The sequence below is a fragment of the Arvicola amphibius genome, chromosome 11 (assembly GCF_903992535.2).
Source record: "Arvicola amphibius chromosome 11, mArvAmp1.2, whole genome shotgun sequence".
Lineage (NCBI taxonomy): Eukaryota > Metazoa > Chordata > Mammalia > Rodentia > Cricetidae > Arvicola > Arvicola amphibius.
Window position 1 is genome coordinate 52,886,357 of NC_052057.2, and position 7,941 is coordinate 52,894,297.

Consider the following 7,941-nt stretch of genomic DNA (forward strand, 5'->3'; position numbering starts at 1 on the left):
GGGAAGGGTTGTTGTAGTTTAAAGATTTACTTTATTTTTAGTTGTGTACATATGTGTGTAGGTTTGCATATGTCTTATTGTAGGTGTCCATGGAGGCTAGATGAAGGCACTGGAGCCTTTGATCTGGAGTATAGGTGGCTATAATTTGCCTGACGTGGGTGCTGGAAACTGAATTGGGGTTCCCTGCAACAGCAGTAAGAGCTCTTTAGTGCCGAGATATCTTTCCAGCCCCTTGTCATTACAGTATAAAAGGAGTGACATTACAGGTCATAGAAGGTTAGAGCTGGACATCTAGTGCAGCAGAGAACAATAGGTTTTTGGTAACCATTAATTAGTCATTCTTTGAACAAATATTTGTTTGATACCATTACAAATTTCACAAAAATTAAATAACTCACCCAAGTTTCTAATTCATTTTAATTAGTTAATTGCTGAACTGTTCAAAAAATGATCTTTCCATTTTTGCATTTTAAATTGGACATATTTCAGGAGAAAATTGGACATATTTCAGGAGATTAAATTCAATTACTAAATACACTAAAACAAGCATTTTCTTGTAGGATCATGTCCAGATAAAAGCTGCAGAAAGAAGAAAAGAATATGATTGAATTATCCATTGCTATTCAAATTTAAAGAATTATATTTGCTCATATAATTTATGAAAGTATAAGAACCCAGATCATTGGGCTGAAGAGTTGGCTCAGTGAGTAGGATGCTTCCTATACAAACATGAGGATCTGAGTTCAAATACCCATCACGTATGTAAAACCAAGGTGTGGCAAAATACATTTGTAATCCCAGTGATGATGAAGTAGAGACAGGAGGATACCTGGGGCTTGCTGGTCCATCAATCTACTTAATTGATGAGTCATTGCCTCAAAAATTAAGGTGGACTGAGAACACCTCTTGTCAATCTGCCCTCTAGATGTATGCATATACTCAAGCATGTGTACCTTTTCTACCAGGAACATATATACACAGGTCTGAATGTATGCACACACACACACACACACACAAACACACACACACACACATGCGTGCACACATAAACACATACATCAACCTTTGAGTCATTTTGGTTAAACACTGTCTTTGCATTTTCTCCTCCCTTTGGTCAACATCATTTTCATAAGCATACATAGGTGGAAGAATTACTTACACAGTGCCAACTTGGCTACTAGCTCCTCCGACTTTCTCAGTCTCTGTTTCTGGTATGTGAATATCTGGAAACTGCCAGTTCTTTTCTGATCATAACTATACTTCATTCGGGTGCTGCTCCACTTGGAGCAAACAAATTTTATCTGTTCTCCAGAGAGAAAAGTGAGGGTGTAAATGTTTAATTCTCTTTATTTCCTTTAACTTTCAGAGGAAGGATGCACTGGTGAAGATATTCCCATGGTGGGGAGACTGGGATGTTGAGAGAAAGATGCCATTTGCTTAAAATCTGAATAGCCTGGCTCCAGGATCCAAAGGCACCCATTCCGTGGGATCACTGTGTGATGCTTCCCTGCATTAAGGTACAGGGCAATCAATTTGCACTTTAATGGAGTTGCATTGTGAACTTCATCCCCATGTCATTTCCATGGCCCCTCAATGTCCTCCTTCTTAATGGGTTTCTGGGTCATTTTCCCCTCCAAAATTCATTTATAGGACTGAAGACTTTATATGAAATTATGTTTGTCTTTAAATTATTAAAAATTTAACAAATGTAGGCAATTAAAACTATAAGTAATCCAATTTTGCAATGAAATTTTCAGAATACATTTTGTTTTATGTTCTCAAGGGTCTCTTCCTTTATCCCCCAGGGCTCCTTAGACTAGCAATGACTGAAGAGGATGCATATTCTAGAGCATTCATCAGACCCTGAATTCTCTGTCTACCCAGCAAACCCAGACAAGCCGTGTACTAGTTAGCTTTCTACTGCTGTGATAAAGCATGATGACCAAGACAACTTAGAGAAGGAGGGTTTATTTGGGATAATGGTCCAGAGGGATGAGAATCCATCCTGGAGGGAGAACAGCTGATATATCTTGAACTACAAGCACAAAACTGAGTGAGTGAACTGGGAATGATAGGAAGCTTTTGAAACCTTAAAGTCCACCTCCAGAGATAAAACTTCCTTTAGCAAGGCCATACCTTCCAATCTACCCAAACAGCACCATCCACAGGGGACCAAGTATTCAAATGCCCAAGACCATGGGTGACATTTTATTGAAATTACCATAAATCTCACAGAGGAAAAAAAGTCAGTTTCAAGACCATGTATACCTCCCGGTCTTAGACCACAAACAGTTTGCAAGAAGTGGAAGTTGGAGTTGAGGATATGGCTCAATTGATAGAGGGTTGCCTAGCATTCTCAAAGTCTTGAGTAGGATTCCTACCACCTCATGAAACACACATGACTGCATACTCCTGCAATTTTAGTTCTTGGAAGGTGGAGAGTGGAGGATCAGAAGCTGAAGGTCATCTTCTGCTACATAATAGGTTTGAGGCCAACACAGGATACTACATGTGACCCAGTATTGCAAAAGAAAAAAAAATGTCTTGTGGAGTTGGCATAGTTGGTAAAGTGTTCCCTTTGCAACCCCGATGCCCTGAGATAGATCTCCCAGAAGCCATGTAGAAAAGGTAGTCACAGTGGCCTGAGCTTGTAATTCTAATACTGGGGAGGTAGAGTAAGGCACATCCCTGGAGTTTCTTGGCCAGTCTAATTCTTGGTGAGTTTCAAGCTTTTGAGAGAGCCTTTTTCCAAAAACAGTGTGGTAAGCAGTTGAGGAAAAACATCTGGCATTGAACTCTTGTCATCACATGCAAACAAATGTGTGTATCCATACAAGCACATGTGTACATCTATATAAGCACATGTGTGCATCAATACAAGCACATTTACACAGTGGGGGAGAGGAGGAGTATGGGGGAGGTAGAACACTAGCCCTCAATCCTGGAACAAAGAAAAGAAACAATGTAATCTACTCAAATGGTGACAGAACTTAGGAAAATATCACATGTGGGGCAACCGCCTTTGTTTACTTTTGGCTGATAGCCCTCTCCAGCTATAGTGTGTTTCTATTTTAGGGCTTTACAGATTGAGATCAAGTATTTTTCCTTGTGATCAGGAAACCAAAGGGAAAAAGGGTATTTACTGAGCTATGGCACAATTAAGATTTTACATCGTCATGTCTCTCGTTTGTTGTGTTTTGCCAAAGATGTGTCTGATCTCTATTGTTCTTATTGTTTTTAGCTGTCCTTGATTTTAACTCAGCTTTCAAAGAAGAACTATCTCAGCAGGTGATTATTATCCCTTTTCCCTTAAATCCTTTCAACTATAATTTAAAAAGATGTCTAAAGAAATTATTATATTGACATTTACTTGTAGCATATTTGTGACCTTACTACAGAAGGGCACCCGTGTTACTAATGCTGTTAAAATGCTGTTTATCTTGCCACTTGTGCCCAAAAGACAGGAAGTAGGCTCAGTTTTGCAAAATCTTTCATTTCCCCCTGTAAGTTCAATGGTAAAGAAACATGCATATTAAGATGAATACACTTCTCAAAAAGCAATCCAAACTAATACATGATGTGTACTGGGTAGTTTTATGTCCACTTGAGACAAGTTAGAGTTATCTGAGAGGTGGGAGCCTCAACTAAGAAAATACCTCTATAAGACTGGCTTGTAAAAAGTCGGTAGGGCATATTTCTAATTAGCGATTGATGGAGGAAGGCCCAGGCCATTGTGGGTCCTGTCATCCCTGGGCTTGTGATCCTGGGTTCTAGAAGAAAGTAGGCTGAGTAAGTCATATGGAGCAAGCCAGTAAGCAGCACCCCTCCATGGCCCTTGCTTCTGCTTTCAGGTTCCTGCCCTGCTTGAGTTCCAGTGCTGGCTTCCTTCGATAATAAACAGTGCTGTGGAAATACAAGCCAAATAGACCCTTTCCTCCTCAAGTTACTTGGATCATGGTGTTTTATTACAGCATAGAAACTTTAACTAAGACACAATACTTGCTTAAACTTTTAAAACAGTTGAGAAGGAAGTAGAGAGACTCTAGAGGTCAAGTGGAGGAAAAGGTCAACACTAGCTCCATGGGCCCAGTCGCCAGTTTCTTGTTTATCTTTGGGAAGTAAAACAATTAACGTCTCATTATTAAATAACAACATGGTTAATTTATTCTTTTTAATAGAAAAAAAACAGACATTTTTTTTTTTGCTAAACAGACATGTTATCAAAATGCCTTCTGAATATTTATATCTGTCCTCGTAGACTAGCACTACCTTGACACTGGCTGGATGAACATCTCTCTGCAGTGAGCAGCAGCCAAAGAAGACTTCTAACTGGTCACAGTGCTGAGAGTGAGTGAAGGGTGCTCAGCTCTAAATGAGACATCTGTATCATCCCCACCCAAGGTTCACGGAGCACTGCCGAGTGTGGGGAAGTGGAGGATAGGGAGGACAGGGAAGACAGGGAGGACAGGGAGGAGAGCTACGAAATACTGTCATTTGGACACGGCCTGACTATTGCATCCACAAAGTCACTGCAGCTAGGGATTCTGGCACAAGGTCTAAGAGGGCCAAGGCAACAAGATAGCTCAACATTCCATCAGGTAGCACAAATCAGGCTTAGTCAGATAGAGAAAGAAAGAAAAGGAGAGCTATGAAGGCGGAAAAATGAAATGTTGGGTAAGAGTTGGGGGTGACTGAGGGAAATTGGTCATAGGTTTGACCAAGATACATCGTATAATGTATGAAACTGTCAAAAATTAAATAGAAGATATTAAAAAAATTAATAATTCAGAATCTGTTCTACAAGTTCCCTTGTGAGACATGGCACTGTGTTCATAGGTTCTTGTGCCTGTTCTCACAAGCCTTCTCTCATGGAAACCTGGATGGCCCTAACCAACTTAGAGCCACCACCTTATTCTTTGACAAGTGTACTCAGAGCTCCTTTCCTTACTGGCACGGTGACACTGACTTGTCTGGGCCACCTTCATCTCTCACTCCTAGAACTTTTAAAATTGATTACACAATAGAAAGTGAATTACAATGAGGAGACAGGAGATTACTACCTTGACAGTAGGCTTCCAGGAAGGCCTTTATGTATTCAAACACTTCACACTACCATTAACAGTACACACTGCCACAATAAGTAATAAAACTCACTTAAGTGTTCAGTAGCAGAGCCTCTTAAAAGAACACTGACCCGTTTTTGACACTAGCATGAGTCAGGAAGCCATCTCTTAAAGGAGTTGCGCCTCTGCTTGCCACCACAGACAGAGCTTATTTGAGAAAAGGTAGATACCAAGAAGCCAAGTTTGACTCTGCTTTTGTGTGTTTGGAACCTCCCCACCCCTTTAAAAGACTTTATCAGGTTTTATGTGGCTCTAAGTTGGCAGACATTTGGGTGCTATTTGTAGGTAGAGGGTTTTTTTTGGGGGGGGGGACTATGGTCAGCTCTATTTCTGCCAGCAACTTCCTAATAACCACTCAGAGACTTATCACTAATTATAGACACTTGAACCAAAAGCTTAGGCTTGTTACTAGCTAACTCTTACATTTTAAATTAATTCATATTTCTTATCTACACTGTGCCACATGGTTCGGTACCTTTTCTCAGTATGGCAGGCCCATCTTGCTTCTCTCTGTGTATGCTCATGACTCCCAGACTCCACCCTTCTTCTTCCCAGAGCTCTCTGTTTGGCTCTCCCACCTAATCTCTACCTGCCCAGTAACTGACCAGTTAGCTTCTTTATTAAACCAATCACAGTGGCATATATTCAAACAGTGCAAAGGAATATTCAACATCCCATGCCATTGCCAGCGGGAGGCTGTCAGGCACAAGAAAGGGCCCTCACTTGTACACATATCTGTACCTCCGATGCCATAGCCATCTGGGTACTGTTCCACCACAAGTGGTAGTTCAGGCCAATCACGTCGTCTGTTCTCTGTGCTCCCCTATGCCAAGAAAGGCTCCACTGTGGCTCCTGGAACTGTCTCAGGACCAACATCTTCATGCCAGTTTGCCTCCTCAGGAAATGCCCTGCTAACAGCCAGAGGAAGGCTCCTTTGTGGGAGAATCTGGGCCTTTCCTACATCACCCAAACAAGCAACTCAAAACTCATTTCCTTGGCTCTGCTTTCTTTTCCAGAGGTAAGAACATCACCAGCATCATCCCTAAGAACTGGCAGGAGTGTCTGCACTAAGCCTGGATAAAAATATGGTCTGATCTTGAACTTCTGTAACATTGCTGAAACAATTTTTGCTATGTCTACAGAGCTATTTAGAAAACTCAGGTGATAGTGGTACCCTGACCTTTTCTTAAGGCTGTTGAAGCCTATGCACATACTAATGCTACGGCAGCTTTGACAACAGAAGAAAGAAGACTGGGGGTGATTTGATTCTTACCTGAGACAGTTTATGCCTCTGACTTTTCACTCTTCTGTGCCAACTTGCTTCCGGCTCCTCTGCCTGTTGGTTCCTCAGGGGGTGCTTCCCTCACCTGTTACAGCATGTGTTTGTGACGCAAACCGGGACTTATGATGCACGTGTGTCTTTGTGGCAAAGAAGCCACGAGAGGTTCCAGAATCATGTGACTCTGTCCTGAATCTTGGCTCTGCATTTGCCTTATTTTGTGTCATTGGACAGTTACTTTCCTCTGTCTTACTTTCACACTTGATAAAATTTAAAAAATCTCCCCAAAACAAATAATCAAAAATACCCTAACAAAAATAAATATCACGGTTATAAAGATTCACACATTGACTAATTCAATAAAAACTTTTTCTTGTACCAAAGTGAATTGCGAGCTTCTTATGAGTAGGCTTTGAGGTTGTTTTGCCCATACTTCTGCAGGCCTTAAAGTCCACTAATTGTTTAATGATTAATAAATGCTGGCCAAGATAAATGTCTGATTCTCTGAAGTATCAGAAGTTAGAGAGTCAAATCTGCTGTGTGACTCTCAAGAGAAGCTGTCCAGAGCCGTATGTAGAGTGATATGTCACAAGAGTTCACCATGAAGGCTCCACCTTGTGAAACTGCAAATACACATGGAAGGAGAGAGCCTAAATTAAGATGATTGAAAAAGGAGCTCTCTGCTAACTAGCAGCCACATAGGGAAGTGTTTCCCTGGGTCAGCAGACAAAGGTCAATGATGGAGCTGTGGTCTAAGGGCAACATGTTCCATCCCAAGCTGTCAGTAGAACTTGACAATCTTGTTTCCTTAGTACTGGTTCTCAGGTATGAAATAAACAAAACTGAGGGGGCCCATGGATCTTGCACCACACTTTTGGATAGCTGCTGAGGTCAGGCAATGTGTGGCATGATTGGAATCTCTGCAAGGAGCGGAAGCCTAAGGTGCAAATCTCAGGATGTATGAGATGTCAGAATCATGGGACATGGGATGCCCAAAAGAGAGAGGTTGTGTCTGTGTTGGAGATAGCAGGGCTTGGGAAGTTAGACTACACAAGTCCTGCGAAGCCCTTGTAATTCTGTCACAAGCTGCAGATACCACACTTGGAGCTTCAGGATTTGGTGTTTGTCCTGCTTTTTTTTTTTTTTTTATATATATATATATATATATATATCTTACTTTGTCCTGATCTTTCCTTGCTTTCTCCAATTCCTACCCATTGAAATGGGCATGTTGATTCTGTGCTAGGATATGCTGAATCAATTTAACTCAGGTTTTACTTTATAGGCTCAAACAGTTAAAAGTTTATGTTGAATCTCAGAGGAAGCTTCAAAACAGTGTTGAAACTGTTCAAGAGTACAGGGACTTTTGAGTACAGGGAATTTTGCATTATGAGATGGCCATGAACTTGTGGTGGCAAGAGGTAGAAGGTTAAGGCCTAGAAGTGGTGTTTGGGGCGTTAAGTTGACAAAGTGTGGACTTACAGATTTAATACTGATTGCCCACTTGACAGAATCTAGAATCACTTATAAGACAAACTC

The 7,941-nt window shown here is 41.1% G+C and overlaps 1 long non-coding RNA gene across 1 annotated transcript; it reads right to left on the reverse strand.

The window, feature by feature from the left end:
• Window positions 1–399: 399 nt before the first annotated feature.
• On the reverse strand, window positions 400–6,802 carry LOC119826430. The gene is made up of 3 exons (XR_005287417.1): window positions 6,397–6,802; window positions 1,160–1,301; window positions 400–579 (listed from the first exon to the last, which is right to left on the reverse strand). It is a non-coding gene; the product is annotated as an uncharacterized LOC119826430 (long non-coding RNA).
• Between the last annotated feature and the right edge of the window lie 1,139 nt (window positions 6,803–7,941).